The sequence below is a fragment of the Carcharodon carcharias genome, chromosome 17 (assembly GCF_017639515.1).
Source record: "Carcharodon carcharias isolate sCarCar2 chromosome 17, sCarCar2.pri, whole genome shotgun sequence".
NCBI lineage: Eukaryota > Metazoa > Chordata > Chondrichthyes > Lamniformes > Lamnidae > Carcharodon > Carcharodon carcharias.
Genome location: NC_054483.1, coordinates 109,368,525 through 109,387,664, shown reverse-complemented (window position 1 = coordinate 109,387,664; position 19,140 = coordinate 109,368,525). Strand labels below are relative to the sequence as shown.

At 62.9% G+C, this 19,140-nt stretch overlaps 3 pseudogenes; all 3 read left to right on the top strand.

The window, feature by feature from the left end:
- Positions 1–2,921: 2,921 nt before the first annotated feature.
- On the top strand, positions 2,922–3,040 carry LOC121290242 (annotated as a pseudogene).
- A 4,410-nt stretch (positions 3,041–7,450) lies between these two features.
- LOC121290241 lies at positions 7,451–7,569 on the top strand (annotated as a pseudogene).
- Positions 7,570–13,911: 6,342 nt separating this feature from the next.
- On the top strand, positions 13,912–14,030 carry LOC121290280 (annotated as a pseudogene).
- The last annotated feature ends 5,110 nt before the right edge of the window (positions 14,031–19,140 follow it).

The following is a 19,140-nucleotide window of genomic DNA, read 5'->3' as shown; positions in this document are numbered from 1 at the left end:
CCGCCTGCTCCACTGCCAGGGTGCTGCTTCGTCACCATGCTCCACCGTCAGCGTGCTGCTCCGTCAGCGTTCCCCACCGTCAGCGTGCTGCTCCGTCAGCGTGCTGCTCCATCAGCGTGCTCCACCGTCAGCGTGCTGCACCATCAGCGTGCTGGACCGTCAGCGTGCTCCACCATCAGCGTGCTGCTCTGTCAACGTGCTCCACCGTCAGCATGCTGCTCCATCAGGGTGCTCCACCGTCAGCGTGCTCGACCGTCAGCGTGCTGTTCCGTCAGTGTGCTCCACTGTCAGCGTGTTCCACCGTCAGCGTGCTCCACCGTCAGCGTGCTGCTCCGGTAGCGTTCTGCTCCGTCAGCGTGTTCCACCGTCAGCGTGCTCCACCGTCAGCGTGCCTCTCCGTCAGTGTGCTCCACAGTCAGCGTGTTCCACTGCCAGCGTGCTGCTCCGTCAGCGTGCTCCACCGTCAGCGTGCTCCACCGTCAGTGTGCTGCACTGTAAGCGTGCTGCTCCGTCAGCGTGCCCCACCGTCAGCGTGCTCCACCGTCAGCGTGTTCCACCATCAGCGTGCTCCACCGTCAGCGTGCTGCTCCGGTAGCGTTCTGCTCCGTCAGTGTGCTCCACCGTCAGCGTGCTCCACCGTCAACATGTTCCACCATCAGCGTGCTACACTGTCAGCGTGCTCTACTGTCAGCGTGCTCCACCGTCAGCGTGTTCCACCATCAGGGTGCTGCTCTGTCAGCTTGCTCCCCCGTCAGCGTGCTCCACCGCCAGCGTGCTGCACCATCAGCGTGCTGCTCCTTCCGCCTGCTCCACTGCCAGGGTGCTGCTTCATCACCATGCTCCACCGTCAGGGTGCTGCTCTGTCAGCATTCCCCACCGTCAGCGTGCTGCTCCGTCAGCGTGCTCCACCGTCAGCGTGTTCCACTTTCAGCGTGCTCCACCGTCAGCGTGCTCCACTGCCAGCGTGCTGCTCCGTCAGCATGCTCCACCGTCAGCGTGCTCCACCGTCAGCATGCTGCTCCATCAGCGTGCTCCACCGTCAGCGTGCTGCACCGTCAGCGTGCTGGACCGTCAGTGTGCTCCACCATCAGCGTGTTCCACCGTCAGCGTGTTCCACCGTCAGCGTGCTGCTCTGTCAACGTGCTGCACCGTCAGCGTGCTGCTCCGTCAGCGTGCTCCACCGTCAGCATGCTCCACCGTCAGCATGCTGCTCCGTCAGCGTGCTGTTCCGTCAACGTGCTCCACCGTCAGCGTGCTCCACCGTCAGTGTGCTGCTCCGTCAGCGTGTCCCACTGTCAGCGTGTTCCACCGTCAGCGTGCTCCACCGTCAGCGTGCTGCACCGTCAGCGTGTTCCACCGTCAGCGTGCTCCACCATCAGCGTGCTGCTCCGTCAGCGTGCTCCACCGTCAGCATGCTCCACCGTCAGCATGCTGCTCCGTCAGCGTGCTGTTCCGTCAACGTGCTCCACCGTCAGCGTGCTCCACCGTCAGTGTGCTGCTCCGTCAGCGTGTCCCACTGTCAGCGTGTTCCACCGTCAGCGTGCTCCACTGTCAGCGTGCTGCACTGTCTGCGTGCTCCACCGTCAGCGTGCTCCACCATCAGCATGCTGCTCCGTCAGTGTGCTCCACCGTCAGCGTGCTCCACCGTCAGCATGCTCCACCATCAGCGTGCTCCACCTTCAGGGTGCTGCTCCGTCATTGTGCTCCACCGTCAGCGTGCTCCACCGTCAGCGTGCTCCACCGTCAGCATGCTCCACCGTCAGCGTGCTGCTCCGTCAGCTTGCTCCACCGTCAGCGTGCTGATCCTTCAGCGTGCTCCACCGTCAGCGTGCTCCACCATCAGCGTGCTGATCCGTCAGCGAGCTCCACCGCCAGCGTGCTCCACCGTCAGCGTGCTGCTCCGTCAACGTGCTCCACCGTCAGCGTGCTCCACCGTCAGCGTGCTGCACCATCAGCGTGCTCCACCGTCAGCATGCTGCACCGTCAACGTGCTCTACCGTCAGCGTGCTCCACCATCAGCGTGCTCACCGTCAGCGTGCTGCACCGTCAGCGTGCTGCTCCGTCAACGTGCTCCACCGTCAGCGTGCTCCACCGTTAGCGTGCTGCACCGTTAGCGTGCTCACCGTCAGCGTGCTGCACTGTCAGCGTGCTGCTCCGTCAACGTGCTTCACCGTCAGCGTGCTCCACCGTCAGCGTGCTGCACCGTCAGCGTGCTCCACCGTCAGCGTGCTGCTCCGTCAACGTGCTCTACCGTCAGCGTGCTCCACCGTCAGCGTGCTCCACTGTCAGCGTGTTCCACCGTCAGCATGCTGCACTGTCAGCGTGCTGCTCCATCAACGTGCTCCACCATCAGCGTGCTGCACCGTCAGCGTGCTCCACCATCAGCGTGCTGCTCCGTCAACGTGCTCTACCGTCAGCGTGCTCCACCGTCAGCGTGCTCCACCGTCAGCGTGCTGCTCCGTCAACGTGATGCACCGTCAGCGTCCTACTCTGTCAGCGTGCTCCAGCGTCAGCGTGCTCCACCGTCAGTGTGCCCCACCGTCAGTGTGCCGCTCCATCAGCGTGCTCCACCGTCACCGTGCTGCTCCGTCAGCGTGCTCCACTGTCAGTGTGCTCCACCAGCAGCGTGCTGCTCCGTCAACGTCCTCCACCATCAACGTGCTCCACCTTCAGCGTGCTCCACCGTCAGCGTTTTCCACCGTCAGCATGCTCTACCGTCAGCGTGCTCCACCGTCAGCGTGCTGCTCCGTCAGCGTGGTCCACCATCAGCGTGCTGCACCATCAGCATGCTCCACCGTCAACGTGCTCTACCGTCAGCGTGCCTCTCCGTCAGTGTGCTCCACAGTCAGCGTGTTCCACTGCCAGCGTGCTGCTCCGTCAGCGTGCTCCACCGTCAGCGTGCTCCACCGTCAGCATGCTGCTCCATCGGCCATACTAGTCTGAAAACGCCTGATCTCGTCTGATCTCGGAAGCTAAGCAGACTCAGTCCCGGTTAGTACTTGGATGGGAGACTGCCTGGGAATACCAGGTGCAGTAGGCTTTAAGAGTTCAAATCTCACAATGGCAAACTATGAAACAATGTAACTTCATCTGAAACAGATGGAAACAGGTTTACTCAAAAGAGTATCAAGAGTTCAAATCTCACAATGGCAAACTATGAAACAATGTAACTTCATCTGAAACAGATGGAAACAGGTTTACTCAAAAGAGTATCAGCGTGCTCCACCGTCAGCGTGCTGCACCATCAGCATGCTGGACCGTCAGCGTGCTCCACCATCAGCGTGTTCCACCGTCAGCGTGTTCCACCGTCAGCGTGCTGCTCTGTCAACGTGCTCCACCGTCAGCATGCTGCTCCATCAGCGTGCTCCACCGTCAGCGTGCTCGACCGTCAGCGTGCTGCTCCGTCAGCGTGCTCCACCGTCAGAGTGCTGCTCCGGTAGCGTTCTGCTCCGTCAGCGTGCTCCACCGTCAGCGTGCTCCACCGTCAACATGTTCCACCATCAGCGTGCTCCACCGTCAGCGTGTTCCACCATCAGGGTGCTGCTGTGTCAGCTTGCTCCCCCGTCAGCGTGCTCCACCGCCAGCGTGCTGCACCATCAGCGTGCTGCTCCTTCCGCCTGCTCCACTGCCAGGGTGCTGCTTCGTCACCATGCTCCACCGTCAGCGTGCTGTTCCGTCAACGTGCTCCACCGTCAGCGTGCTCCACCGTCAGTGTGCTGCTCCGTCAGCGTGTCCCACTGTCAGCGTGTTCCACCGTCAGCGTGCTCCACCGTCAGCGTGCTGCACCGTCAGCGTGTTCCACCGTCAGCGTGCTCCACCATCAGCGTTCTCCACCGTCAGCGTGCTGCACCGTCAACGTGCTCCACCGTCAGCGTGCTCCACCATCAGCGTGCTGCTCCGTCAGTGTGCTCCACCGTCAGCATGTTGCACTGTCAGCATGCTGCACTGTCTGCATGCTCCACCGTCAGCGTGGTCCACCATCAGCATGCTGCTCCGTCAGTGTGCTCCACCGTCAGCGTGCTCCACCGTCAGCATGCTCCACCATCAGTGTGCTGCACCGTAAGCGTGCTGCTCCGTCAGCGTGCCCCACCGTCAGCGTGCTCCACCGTCAGCATGCTCCACCATCAGCGTGCTGCACCGTAAGCGTGCTGCTCCGTCAGCGTGCTCCACCATCAGCGTGCTCCACCTTCAGGGTGCTGCTCCGTCAATGTGCTCCACCGTCAGTGTGCTCCACCGTCAGCGTGCTCCACCGTCAGCATGCTCCACCGTCAGCGTGCTGCTCCGTCAGCTTGCTCCACCGTCAGCGTGCTGATCCTTCAGTGTGCTCCACCGTCAGCGTGCTCCACCATCAGCGTGCTGCTCCGTCAGCGAGCTCCACCGCCAGCGTGCTCCACCGTCAACGTGCTCTACCGTCAGCGTGCTCCACCATCAGCGTGCCTCTCTGTCAGTGTGCTCCACAGTCAGCGTGTTCCACAGTCAGCGTGCTCCACTGTCAGCGTGCTGCACTGTCAGCGTGCTGCTCCGTCATCGTGATCCACCGTCAGCGTGCTCCACCGTCAGCGTGCTGCACCGTCAGCGTGCTCCACCGTCAGCGTGTTGCTCCGTCAACGTGCTCTACCGTCAGCGTGCTCCACCATCAGCGTGCTCCACCGTCAGCGTGCTGCACCGTCAGCGTGCTGCTCCGTCAACGTGCTCCACCGTCAGCGTGCTCCACCGTTAGCGTGCTGCACCGTTAGCGTGCTCACCGTCAGCATGCTGCACTGTCAGCGTGCTGCTCCGTCAACGTGCTTCACCGTCAGCGTGCTCCACCGTCAGCGTGCTGCACCGTCAGCGTGCTCCACCGTCAGCGTGCTGCTCCGTCAACGTGCTCTACCGTCAGCGTGCTCCACCGTCAGCGTGCTCCACTGTCAGCGTGTTCCACCGTCAGCATGCTGCACTGTCAGCGTGCTGCTCCATCAACGTGCTCCACCATCAGCGTGCTGCACCGTCAGCGTGCTCCACCATCAGCGTGCTGCTCCGTCAACGTGCTCTACCGTCAGCGTGCTCCACCGTCAGCGTGCTCCACCGTCAGCGTGCTGCTCCGTCAACGTGATGCACCGTCAGCGTCCTACTCCGTCAGCGTGCTCCAGCGTCAGCGTGCTCCACCGTCAGTGTGCCCCACCGTCAGTGTGCCGCTCCATCAGCGTGCTCCACCGTCACCGTGCTGCTCCGTCAGCGTGCTCCACTGTCAGTGTGCTCCACCAGCAGCGTGCTGTTCCATCAACTTGCTCCACCGTCAGCGTGCTCCACCGTCAGCGTGTTCCACCGTCAGCGTGTTCCACCGTCAGCCTGCTCCACCGTCAGCGTGCTCCACCCTCAGCGTGCTGCTCCCTCAACGTGCTGTACCGTCAGCGTGTTCCGCTGTCTGCGTCCTCCACCGTCAGTGTGCTCCACTGTCAGCGTGCTCCACCATCAGCGTGCTGCTCCGTCAGTGTGCTCCACCGTCAGCGTGCTCCAACGACAGCGCGCTGCAACGTCAGCATGCTCCACTGTCAGCGTGCTCCACCGTCAGCGTGCTCCACCGTCAGTGTGCTGCTCCGTCAGCGTGCTCAACCGTCAGCGTGCTCCACCGGCAGCGTGCTCCACTGGCAGCGTGCTCCAGTGTCAGCATGCGTCACCGTCAACGTGCTCCACCGTCAGCGTGTTCCACCGTCAGCGTGCTGCTCCGTCAGCGTGCTCCACCGTCAGCGTGCTGCTCCGTCAGCGTGCTCCACCGTCAGCGTGCTCCACCGTCAGCGTGCTGCACCGTCAGCGTGCTCCACCATCAGCGTGCCTCTCTGTCAGTGTGCTCCACAGTCAGCGTGTTCCACAGTCAGCGTGCTCCACCGTCAGCGTGCTGCACTGTCAGCGTGCTGCTCCGTCAACGTGCTCCACCGTCAGCGTGCTCCACCGTCAGCGTGCTGCACCGTCAGCGTGCTCCACCGTCAGCGTGCTGCACCGTCAACGTGCTCTACCGTCAGCGTGCTCCACCATCAGCGTGCTCACTGTCAGCGTGCTGCACCGTCAGCGTGCTGCTCCGTCAACGTGCTCCACCGTCAGCGTGCTCCACCGTTAGCGTGCTGCACCGTTAGCGTGCTCACCGTCAGCGTGCTGCACTGTCAGCGTGCTGCTCCGTCAACGTGCTTCACCGTCAGCGTGCTCCACCGTCAGCGTGCTCCACTGTCAGCGTGTTCCACCGTCAGCATGCTGCACTGTCAGCGTGCTGCTCCATCAACGTGCTCCACCATCAGCGTGCTGCACCGTCAGCGTGCTCCACCATCAGCGTGCTGCTCCGTCAACGTGCTCTACCGTCAGCGTGCTCCACCGTCAGCGTGCTCCACCGTCAGCGTGCTGCTCCGTCAACGTGATGCACCGTCAGCGTCCTACTCTGTCAACGTCAGCGTGCTGCTCCGTCAACGTGCTCCACCATCAGCGTGCTCCACCGTCAGCGTGCTGCACCGTCAGCGTGCTCCACCGTCAGCGTGTTGCTCCGTCAACGTGCTCTACCGTCAGCGTGCTCCACCATCAGCGTGCTCCACCGTCAGCGTGCTGCACCGTCAGCGTGCTGCTCCGTCAACGTGCTCCACCGTCAGCGTGCTCCACCGTTAGCGTGCTGCACCGTTAGCGTGCTCACCGTCAGCGTGCTGCACTGTCAGCGTGCTGCTCCGTCAACGTGCTTCACCGTCAGCGTGCTCCACCGTCAGCGTGCTGCACCGTCAGCGTGCTCCACCGTCAGCGTGCTGCTCCGTCAACGTGCTCTACCGTCAGCGTGCTCCACCGTCAGCGTGCTCCACTGTCAGCGTGTTCCACCGTCAGCATGCTGCACTGTCAGCGTGCTGCTCCATCAACGTGCTCCACCATCAGCGTGCTGCACCGTCAGCGTGCTCCACCATCAGCGTGCTGCTCCGTCAACGTGCTCTACCGTCAGCGTGCTCCACCGTCAGCGTGCTCCACCGTCAGCGTGCTGCTCCGTCAACGTGATGCACCGTCAGCGTCCTACTCTGTCAGCGTGCTCCAGCGTCAGCGTGCTCCACCGTCAGTGTGCCCCACCGTCAGTGTGCCGCTCCATCAGCGTGCTCCACCGTCACCGTGCTGCTCCGTCAGCGTGCTCCACTGTCAGTGTGCTCCACCAGCAGCGTGCTGCTCCGTCAACGTCCTCCACCATCAACGTGCTCCACCTTCAGCGTGCTCCACCGTCAGCGTTTTCCACCGTCAGCATGCTCTACCGTCAGCGTGCTCCACCGTCAGCGTGCTGCTCCGTCAGCGTGGTCCACCATCAGCGTGCTGCACCATCAGCATGCTCCACCGTCAACGTGCTCTACCGTCAGCGTGCCTCTCCGTCAGTGTGCTCCACAGTCAGCGTGTTCCACTGCCAGCGTGCTGCTCCGTCAGCGTGCTCCACCATCAGCGTGCTCCACCGTCAGCATGCTGCTCCATCGGCCATACTAGTCTGAAAACGCCTGATCTCGTCTGATCTCGGAAGCTAAGCAGACTCAGTCCCGGTTAGTACTTGGATGGGAGACTGCCTGGGAATACCAGGTGCAGTAGGCTTTAAGAGTTCAAATCTCACAATGGCAAACTATGAAACAATGTAACTTCATCTGAAACAGATGGAAACAGGTTTACTCAAAAGAGTATCAAGAGTTCAAATCTCACAATGGCAAACTATGAAACAATGTAACTTCATCTGAAACAGATGGAAACAGGTTTACTCAAAAGAGTATCAGCGTGCTCCACCGTCAGCGTGCTGCACCATCAGCATGCTGGACCGTCAGCGTGCTCCACCATCAGCGTGTTCCACCGTCAGCGTGTTCCACCGTCAGCGTGCTGCTCTGTCAACGTGCTCCACCGTCAGCATGCTGCTCCATCAGCGTGCTGGACCGTCAGCGTGCTCCACCATCAGCGTGTTCCACCGTCAGCGTGTTCCACCGTCAGCGTGCTGCTCTGTCAACGTGCTCCACCGTCAGCATGCTGCTCCATCAGCGTTCTCCACCGTCAGCGTGCTCGACCGTCAGCGTGCTGCTCCGTCAGTGTGCTCCACTGTCAGCGTGTTCCACCGTCAGCGTGCTCCACCGTCAGAGTGCTGCTCCGGTAGCGTTCTGCTCCGTCAGCGTGCTCCACCGTCAGCGTGCTCCACCGTCAACATGTTCCACCATCAGCGTGCTCCACCGTCAGCGTGTTCCACCATCAGGGTGCTGCTGTGTCAGCTTGCTCCCCCGTCAGCGTGCTCCACCGCCAGCGTGCTGCACCATCAGCGTGCTGCTCCTTCCGCCTGCTCCACTGCCAGGGTGCTGCTTCGTCACCATGCTCCACCGTCAGCGTGCTGTTCCGTCAACGTGCTCCACCGTCAGCGTGCTCCACCGTCAGTGTGCTGCTCCGTCAGCGTGTCCCACTGTCAGCGTGTTCCACCGTCAGCGTGCTCCACCGTCAGCGTGCTGCACCGTCAGCGTGTTCCACCGTCAGCGTGCTCCACCATCAGCGTTCTCCACCGTCAGCGTGCTGCACCGTCAACGTGCTCCACCGTCAGCGTGCTCCACCATCAGCGTGCTGCTCCGTCAGTGTGCTCCACCGTCAGCATGTTGCACTGTCAGCATGCTGCACTGTCTGCATGCTCCACCGTCAGCGTGGTCCACCATCAGCATGCTGCTCCGTCAGTGTGCTCCACCGTCAGCGTGCTCCACCGTCAGCATGCTCCACCATCAGTGTGCTGCACCGTAAGCGTGCTGCTCCGTCAACGTGCTCCACCGTCAGCGTTTTCCCCCATCAGCGTGCTGCTCCGTCAACGTGCTTCACTGTCAGCGTGCCTCTCCGTCAGCGTACTCCACCGTCAGCGTGCTCCAACGTCAGCGTGCTGCAACGTCAGCATGCTCCACTGTCAGCGTGCTGCACCGTCAGCGTGCTGGTCAGTCAGCGGGCTGCACCGTCAGCGTGCTCCACCGTCAGCGTGCTGCTCCGTCAGCGTGTTCCACCGTCAGCGTGCTCCACCGTCAGCGTAATGCACCGTCAGCGTGCTCAACCATCAGTGTGCTGCACCATTAGCGTGCTCCACCATCAGCATGTTCCACCGTCAGCGTGCTGCTCCTTCAACGTGGTCCACCGTCAATGTGTTCCACCGTCAGCGTGCTCCACCGTCAACGTACTCCAGCGTCAGCGTGTTCCACCGTCAGTGTGCTCCACCCTCAGCGTGTTGCTCCATCAGCGTTCTGCTACGTCAGCGTGTTCCACCGTCAGCGTGCTGCTCCGGTAGCGTTCTGCTCCGTCAGCGTGCTCCACCGTCAGCGTGCTCCACCGTCAAAATGTTCCACCATCAGCGTGCTCCACCGTCAGCGTGCTCCACTGTCAGCGTGCTCCACCGTCAGCGTGTTCCACCATCAGGGTGCTGCTGTGTCAGCTTGCTCCCCCGTCAGCGTGCTCCACCGCCAGCGTGCTGCACCATCAGCGTGCTGCTCCTTCCGCCTGCTCCACTGCCAGGGTGCTGCTTCGTCACCATGCTCCACCGTCAGCGTGCTGCTCCGTCAGCGTTCCCCACCGTCAGCGTGCTGCTCCATCAGCGTGCTGCTCCATCAGCGTGCTCCACCGTCAGCGTGCTGCACCATCAGCGTGCTGGACCGTCAGCGTGCTCCACCATCAGCGTGCTGCTCTGTCAACGTGCTCCACCGTCAGCATGCTGCTCCATCAGGGTGCTCCACCGTCAGCGTGCTCGACCGTCAGCGTGCTGTTCCGTCAGTGTGCTCCACTGTCAGCGTGTTCCACCGTCAGCGTGCTCCACCGTCAGCGTGCTGCTCCGGTAGCGTTCTGCTCCGTCAGCGTGTTCCACCGTCAGCGTGCTCCACCGTCAGCGTGCCTCTCCGTCAGTGTGCTCCACAGTCAGCGTGTTCCACTGCCAGCGTGCTGCTCCGTCAGCGTGCTCCACCGTCAGCGTGCTCCACCGTCAGTGTGCTGCACTGTAAGCGTGCTGCTCCGTCAGCGTGCCCCACCGTCAGCGTGCTCCACCGTCAGCGTGTTCCACCATCAGCATGCTCCACCGTCAGCGTGCTGCTCCGGTAGCGTTCTGCTCCGTCAGTGTGCTCCACCGTCAGCGTGCTCCACCGTCAACATGTTCCACCATCAGCGTGCTACACTGTCAGCGTGCTCCACTGTCAGCATGCTCCACCGTCAGCGTGTTCCACCATCAGGGTGCTGCTCTGTCAGCTTGCTCCCCCGTCAGCGTGCTCCACCGCCAGCGTGCTGCACCATCAGCGTGCTGCTCCTTCCGCCTGCTCCACTGCCAGGGTGCTGCTTCATCACCATGCTCCACCGTCAGGGTGCTGCTCCGTCAGCATTCCCCACCGTCAGCGTGCTGCTCCGTCAGCGTGCTCCACCGTCAGCGTGTTCCACTTTCAGCGTGCTCCACCGTCAGCGTGCTCCACTGCCAGCGTGCTGCTCCGTCAGCATGCTCCACCGTCAGCGTGCTCCACCGTCAGCATGCTGCTCCATCAGCGTGCTCCACCGTCAGCGTGCTGCACCGTCAGCGTGCTGGACCGTCAGTGTGCTCCACCATCAGCGTGTTCCACCGTCAGCGTGTTCCACCGTCAGCGTGCTGCTCTGTCAACGTGCTGCACCGTCAGCGTGCTGCTCCGTCAGCGTGCTCCACCGTCAGCATGCTCCACCGTCAGCATGCTGCTCCGTCAGCGTGCTGTTCCGTCAACGTGCTCCACCGTCAGCGTGCTCCACCGTCAGTGTGCTGCTCCGTCAGCGTGTCCCACTGTCAGCGTGATCCACTGTCAGCGTGCTCCACCGTCAGCGTGTTCCACCATCAGGGTGCTGCTGTGTCAGCTTGCTCCCCCGTCAGCGTGCTCCACCGCCAGCGTGCTGCACCATCAGCGTGCTGCTCCTTCCGCCTGCTCCACTGCCAGGGTGCTGCTTCGTCACCATGCTCCACCGTCAGCGTGCTGCTCCGTCAGCGTTCCCCACCGTCAGCGTGCTGCTCCGTCAGCGTGCTGCTCCATCAGCGTGCTCCACCGTCAGCGTGCTGCACCATCAGCGTGCTGGACCGTCAGCGTGCTCCACCATCAGCGTGCTGCTCTGTCAACGTGCTCCACCGTCAGCATGCTGCTCCATCAGGGTGCTCCACCGTCAGCGTGCTCGACCGTCAGCGTGCTGTTCCGTCAGTGTGCTCCACTGTCAGCGTGTTCCACCGTCAGCGTGCTCCACCGTCAGCGTGCTGCTCCGGTAGCGTTCTGCTCCGTCAGCGTGTTCCACCGTCAGCGTGCTCCACCGTCAGCGTGCCTCTCCGTCAGTGTGCTCCACAGTCAGCGTGTTCCACTGCCAGCGTGCTGCTCCGTCAGCGTGCTCCACCGTCAGCGTGCTCCACCGTCAGTGTGCTGCACTGTAAGCGTGCTGCTCCGTCAGCGTGCCCCACCGTCAGCGTGCTCCACCGTCAGCGTGTTCCACCATCAGCGTGCTCCACCGTCAGCGTGCTGCTCCGGTAGCGTTCTGCTCCGTCAGTGTGCTCCACCGTCAGCGTGCTCCACCGTCAACATGTTCCACCATCAGCGTGCTACACTGTCAGCGTGCTCTACTGTCAGCGTGCTCCACCGTCAGCGTGTTCCACCATCAGGGTGCTGCTCTGTCAGCTTGCTCCCCCGTCAGCGTGCTCCACCGCCAGCGTGCTGCACCATCAGCGTGCTGCTCCTTCCGCCTGCTCCACTGCCAGGGTGCTGCTTCATCACCATGCTCCACCGTCAGGGTGCTGCTCTGTCAGCATTCCCCACCGTCAGCGTGCTGCTCCGTCAGCGTGCTCCACCGTCAGCGTGTTCCACTTTCAGCGTGCTCCACCGTCAGCGTGCTCCACTGCCAGCGTGCTGCTCCGTCAGCATGCTCCACCGTCAGCGTGCTCCACCGTCAGCATGCTGCTCCATCAGCGTGCTCCACCGTCAGCGTGCTGCACCGTCAGCGTGCTGGACCGTCAGTGTGCTCCACCATCAGCGTGTTCCACCGTCAGCGTGTTCCACCGTCAGCGTGCTGCTCTGTCAACGTGCTGCACCGTCAGCGTGCTGCTCCGTCAGCGTGCTCCACCGTCAGCATGCTCCACCGTCAGCATGCTGCTCCGTCAGCGTGCTGTTCCGTCAACGTGCTCCACCGTCAGCGTGCTCCACCGTCAGTGTGCTGCTCCGTCAGCGTGTCCCACTGTCAGCGTGTTCCACCGTCAGCGTGCTCCACCGTCAGCGTGCTGCACCGTCAGCGTGTTCCACCGTCAGCGTGCTCCACCATCAGCGTGCTGCTCCGTCAGCGTGCTCCACCGTCAGCATGCTCCACCGTCAGCATGCTGCTCCGTCAGCGTGCTGTTCCGTCAACGTGCTCCACCGTCAGCGTGCTCCACCGTCAGTGTGCTGCTCCGTCAGCGTGTCCCACTGTCAGCGTGTTCCACCGTCAGCGTGCTCCACCGTCAGCGTGCTGCACTGTCAACGTGCTCCACCGTCAGCGTGCTCCACCATCAGCGTGCTGCTCCGTCAGTGTGCTCCACCGTCAGCATGTTGCACTGTCAGCGTGCTGCACTGTCTGCGTGCTCCACCGTCAGCGTGCTCCACCATCAGCATGCTGCTCCGTCAGTGTGCTCCACCGTCAGCGTGCTCCACCGTCAGCATGCTCCACCATCAGCGTGCTCCACCTTCAGGGTGCTGCTCCGTCAATGTGCTCCACCGTCAGCGTGCTCCACCGTCAGCGTGCTCCACCGTCAGCATGCTCCACCGTCAGCGTGCTGCTCCGTCAGCTTGCTCCACCGTCAGCGTGCTGATCCTTCAGCGTGCTCCACCGTCAGCGTGCTCCACCATCAGCGTGCTGCTCCGTCAGCGAGCTCCACCGCCAGCGTGCTCCACCGTCAGCGTGCTGCTCCGTCAACGTGCTCCACCGTCAGCGTGCTCCACCGTCAGCGTGCTGCACCATCAGCGTGCTCCACCGTCAGCATGCTGCACCGTCAACGTGCTCTACCGTCAGCGTGCTCCACCATCAGCGTGCTCACCGTCAGCGTGCTGCACCGTCAGCGTGCTGCTCCGTCAACGTGCTCCACCGTCAGCGTGCTCCACCGTTAGCGTGCTGCACCGTTAGCGTGCTCACCGTCAGCGTGCTGCACTGTCAGCGTGCTGCTCCGTCAACGTGCTTCACCGTCAGCGTGCTCCACCGTCAGCGTGCTGCACCGTCAGCGTGCTCCACCGTCAGCGTGCTGCTCCGTCAACGTGCTCTACCGTCAGCGTGCTCCACCGTCAGCGTGCTCCACTGTCAGCGTGTTCCACCGTCAGCATGCTGCACTGTCAGCGTGCTGCTCCATCAACGTGCTCCACCATCAGCGTGCTGCACCGTCAGCGTGCTCCACCATCAGCGTGCTGCTCCGTCAACGTGCTCTACCGTCAGCGTGCTCCACCGTCAGCGTGCTCCACCGTCAGCGTGCTGCTCCGTCAACGTGATGCACCGTCAGCGTCCTACTCTGTCAGCGTGCTCCAGCGTCAGCGTGCTCCACCGTCAGTGTGCCCCACCGTCAGTGTGCCGCTCCATCAGCGTGCTCCACCGTCACCGTGCTGCTCCGTCAGCGTGCTCCACTGTCAGTGTGCTCCACCAGCAGCGTGCTGCTCCGTCAACGTCCTCCACCATCAACGTGCTCCACCTTCAGCGTGCTCCACCGTCAGCGTTTTCCACCGTCAGCATGCTCTACCGTCAGCGTGCTCCACCGTCAGCGTGCTGCTCCGTCAGCGTGGTCCACCATCAGCGTGCTGCACCATCAGCATGCTCCACCGTCAACGTGCTCTACCGTCAGCGTGCCTCTCCGTCAGTGTGCTCCACAGTCAGCGTGTTCCACTGCCAGCGTGCTGCTCCGTCAGCGTGCTCCACCGTCAGCGTGCTCCACCGTCAGCATGCTGCTCCATCGGCCATACTAGTCTGAAAACGCCTGATCTCGTCTGATCTCGGAAGCTAAGCAGACTCAGTCCCGGTTAGTACTTGGATGGGAGACTGCCTGGGAATACCAGGTGCAGTAGGCTTTAAGAGTTCAAATCTCACAATGGCAAACTATGAAACAATGTAACTTCATCTGAAACAGATGGAAACAGGTTTACTCAAAAGAGTATCAAGAGTTCAAATCTCACAATGGCAAACTATGAAACAATGTAACTTCATCTGAAACAGATGGAAACAGGTTTACTCAAAAGAGTATCAGCGTGCTCCACCGTCAGCGTGCTGCACCATCAGCATGCTGGACCGTCAGCGTGCTCCACCATCAGCGTGTTCCACCGTCAGCGTGTTCCACCGTCAGCGTGCTGCTCTGTCAACGTGCTCCACCGTCAGCATGCTGCTCCATCAGCGTGCTCCACCGTCAGCGTGCTCGACCGTCAGCGTGCTGCTCCGTCAGCGTGCTCCACCGTCAGAGTGCTGCTCCGGTAGCGTTCTGCTCCGTCAGCGTGCTCCACCGTCAGCGTGCTCCACCGTCAACATGTTCCACCATCAGCGTGCTCCACCGTCAGCGTGTTCCACCATCAGGGTGCTGCTGTGTCAGCTTGCTCCCCCGTCAGCGTGCTCCACCGCCAGCGTGCTGCACCATCAGCGTGCTGCTCCTTCCGCCTGCTCCACTGCCAGGGTGCTGCTTCGTCACCATGCTCCACCGTCAGCGTGCTGTTCCGTCAACGTGCTCCACCGTCAGCGTGCTCCACCGTCAGTGTGCTGCTCCGTCAGCGTGTCCCACTGTCAGCGTGTTCCACCGTCAGCGTGCTCCACCGTCAGCGTGCTGCACCGTCAGCGTGTTCCACCGTCAGCGTGCTCCACCATCAGCGTTCTCCACCGTCAGCGTGCTGCACCGTCAACGTGCTCCACCGTCAGCGTGCTCCACCATCAGCGTGCTGCTCCGTCAGTGTGCTCCACCGTCAGCATGTTGCACTGTCAGCATGCTGCACTGTCTGCATGCTCCACCGTCAGCGTGGTCCACCATCAGCATGCTGCTCCGTCAGTGTGCTCCACCGTCAGTGTGCTCCACCGTCAGCGTGCTCCACCGTCAGCATGCTCCACCGTCAGCGTGCTGCTCCGTCAGCTTGCTCCACAGTCAGCGTGCTGATCCTTCAGCGTGATCCACCGTCAGCGTGCTCCACCATCAGCGTGCTGCTCCGTCAGCAAGCTCCACCGCCAGCGTGCTCCACCGTCAACGTGCTCTACCGTCAGCGTGCTCCACCATCAGCGTGCCTCTCTGTCAGTGTGCTCCACAGTCAGCGTGTTCCACAGTCAGCGTGCTCCACTGTCAGCGTGCTGCACTGTCAGCGTGCTGCTCCGTCAACGTGCTCCACCGTCAGCGTGCTCCACCGTCAGCGTGCTGCACCGTCAGCGTGCTCCACCGTCAGCGTGTTGCTCCGTCAACGTGCTCTACCGTCAGCGTGCTCCACCATCAGCGTGCTCCACCGTCAGCGTGCTGCACCGTCAGCGTGCTGCTCCGTCAACGTGCTCCACCGTCAGCGTGCTCCACCGTTAGCGTGCTGCACCGTTAGCGTGCTCACCGTCAGCGTGCTGCACTGTCAGCGTGCTGCTCCGTCAACGTGCTTCACCGTCAGCGTGCTCCACCGTCAGCACGCTCCACCATCAGTGTGCTGCACCGTAAGCGTGCTGCTCCGTCATCGTGCTCCACCGTCAGCGTGCTCCACCGTCAGCATGCTCCACCATCAGCGTGCTGCACCGTAAGCGTGCTGCTCCGTAAGCGTGCTCCACCATCAGCGTGCTCCACCTTCAGCGTGCTGCTCCGTCATTGTGCTCCACCGTCAGCGTGCTCCACCGCCAGCGTGCTCCACCGTCAGCATGCTCCACCGTCAGCGTGCTGCTCCGTCAGCTTGCTCCACCGTCAGCGTGCTGATCCTTCAGCGTGCTCCACTGTCAGCGTGCTCCACAGTCAGCGTGCTGCTCCGTCAGCGAGCTCCACCGCCAGCGTGCTCCACCGTCAGCGTGCTGCTCCGTCAATGTGCTCCACCGTCAGCGTGCTCCACCGTCAGCGTGCTGCACCGTCAGCGTGCTGGACCGTCAGCGTGCTCCACCATCAGCGTGTTCCACTGTCAGCGTGTTCCACCGTCAGCGTGCTGCTCTGTCAACGTGCCCCACCGTCAGCATGCTGCTCCATCAGCGTGCTCCACCATCAGCGTGCTGCTCCTTCCGCCTGCTCCACTGCCAGGGTGCTGCTTCATCACCATGCTCCACCGTCAGTGTGCTGCTCCGTCAGCATTCCCCACCGTCAGCGTGCTGCTCCGTCAGCGTGCTCCACCGTCAGCGTGTTCCACTTTCAGCGTGCTCCACCGTCAGCGTGCTCCACTGCCAGCGTGCTGCTCCGTCAGCGTGCTCCACCGTCAGCATGCTCCACCGTCAACGTGCTCTACTGTTAGCGTGCTCCACCGTCAGCGTGCCTCTCCGTCAGTGTGCTCCACAGTCAGCATGTTCCACAGTCAGCGTGCTCCACCGTCAGCGTGCTGCACCGGCAGCGTTCTGCTCCGTCAGCGTGCTCCACCTTCAGCGAGCTCCACTGCCAGCGTGCTCCACCATCAGCATGCTCCACCATCAACGTGCTCTACCGTCAGCGTGCTCCACCGTCAGCATGTTGCACTGTCAGCATGCTGCACTGTCTGCATGCTCCACCGTCAGCGTGGTCCACCATCAGCATGCTGCTCCGTCAGTGTGCTCCACCGTCAGCGTGCTCCACCGTCAGCATGCTCCACCATCAGTGTGCTGCACCGTAAGCGTGCTGCTCCGTCAGCGTGCCCCACCGTCAGCGTTCTCCACCGTCAGCATGCTCCACCATCAGCGTGCTGCACCGTAAGCGTGCTGCTCCGTCAGCGTGCTCCACCATCAGCGTGCTCCACCTTCAGGGTGCTGCTCCGTCAATGTGCTCCACCGTCAGTGTGCTCCACCGTCAGCGTGCTGCACCGTCAGCGTGCTCCACCGTCAGCGTGCTGCTCCGTCAACGTGCTCTACCGTCAGCGTGCTCCACCGTCACCGTGCTCCACTGTCAGCGTGTTCCACCGTCAGCATGCTGCACTGTCAGCGTGCTGCTCCATCAACGTGCTCCACCATCAGCGTGCTGCACCGTCAGCGTGCTCCACCATCAGCGTGCTGCTCCGTCAACGTGCTCTACCGTCAGCGTGCTCCACCGTCAGCGTGCTCCACCGTCAGCGTGCTGCTCCGTCAACGTGATGCACCGTCAGCGTCCTACTCCGTCAGCGTGCTCCAGCGTCAGCGTGCTCCACCATCAGTGTGCCCCACCGTCAGTGTGCCGCTCCATCAGCGTGCTCCACCGTCACCGTGCTGCTCCGTCAGCGTGCTCCACTGTCAGTGTGCTCCACCAGCAGCGTGCTGTTCCGTCAACTTGCTCCACCGTCAGCGTGCTCCACCGTCAGCGTGTTCCACCGTCAGCGTGTTCCACCGTCAGCCTGCTCCACCGTCAGCGTGCTCCACCCTCAGCGTGCTGCTCCCTCAACGTGCTGTACCGTCAGCGTGTTCCGCTGTCTGCGTGCTCCACCGTCAGTGTGCTCCACTGTCAGCGTGCTCCACCATCAGCGTGCTGCTCCGTCAGCGTGCTCCACCGTCAGCATGCTCCACCATCAGTGTGCTGCACCGTAAGCGTGCTGCTCCGTCATCGTGCTCCACCGTCAGCGTGCTCCACCGTCAGCATGCTCCACCATCAGCGTGCTGCACCGTAAGCGTGCTGCTCCGTAAGCGTGCTCCACCATCAGCGTGCTCCACCTTCAGCGTGCTGCTCCGTCATTGTGCTCCACCGTCAGCGTGCTCCACCGCCAGCGTGCTCCACCGTCAGCATGCTCCACCGTCAGCGTGCTGCTCCGTCAGCTTGCTCCACCGTCAGCGTGCTGATCCTTCAGCGTGCTCCACTGTCAGCATGCTCCACAGTCAGCGTGCTGCTCCGTCAGCGAGCTCCACCGCCAGCGTGCTCCACCGTCAGCGTGCTGCTCCGTCAATGTGCTCCACCGTCAGCGTGCTCCACCGTCAGCGTGCTGCACCGTCAGCGTGCTGGACCGTCAGCGTGCTCCACCATCAGCGTGTTCCACTGTCAGCGTGTTCCACCGTCAGCGTGCTGCTCTGTCAACGTGCCCCACCGTCAGCATGCTGCTCCATCAGCGTGCTCCACCGTCAGCGTGCTCGACCGTCAGCGTGCTGCACCATCAGCGTGCTGCTCCTTCCGCCTGCTCCACTGCCAGGGTGCTGCTTCATCACCATGCTCCACCGTCAGTGTGCTGCTCCGTCAGCATTCCCCACCGTCAGCGTGCTGCTCCGTCAGCGTGCTCCACCGTCAGCGTGTTCCACTTTCAGCGTGCTCCACCGTCAGCGTGCTCCACTGCCAGCGTGCTGCTCCGTCAGCGTGCTCCACCGTCAGCATGCTCCACCGTCAACGTGCTCTACTGTTAGCGTGCTCCACCGTCAGCGTGCCTCTCCGTCAGTGTGCTCCACAGTCAGCATGTTCCACAGTCAGCGTGCTCCACCGTCAGCGTGCTGCACCGGCAGCGTTCTGCTCCGTCAGCGTGCTCCACCTTCAGCGAGCTCCACTGCCAGCGTGCTCCACCATCAGCATGCTCCACCATCAACGTGCTCTACCGTCAGCGTGCTCCACCGTCAGCGTGTCTCTCCGTCAGTGTGCTCCACAGTCAGCGTGCTGATCCGTCAGCGTTCTCCGCTGTCAGCGTGCTGCTCCGTCAGCGTGGTCCACCATCAGCGTGCTGCACCGTCAGCATGCTCCACCGTCAACGTGCTCTACCGTCAGCGTGCTCCACCATCAGCGTGCCTCTCCGTCAGTGTGCTCCACAGTCAGCATGTTCCACAGTCAGCGTGCTCCACCATCAGCGTGCTGCACTGTCAGCGTGCTGCTCCGTCAACGTGCTCCACCGTCAGCGTGCTCCACCGTCAGCGTGCTGCACCGTCAGCGTGCTCCACCATCAGCGTGCTGCTCTGTCAACGTGCTCTACCGTCAGCGTGCTCCACCATCAGCGTGCTCCACCGTCAGCGTGCTGCACCGTCAGCATGCTGCTCCGTCAACGTGCTCCACCGTCAGCGTGCTCCACCGTTAGCGTGCTGCACCGTCAGCGTGCTCACCGTCAGCGTGCTGCACCGTCAGCGTGCTGC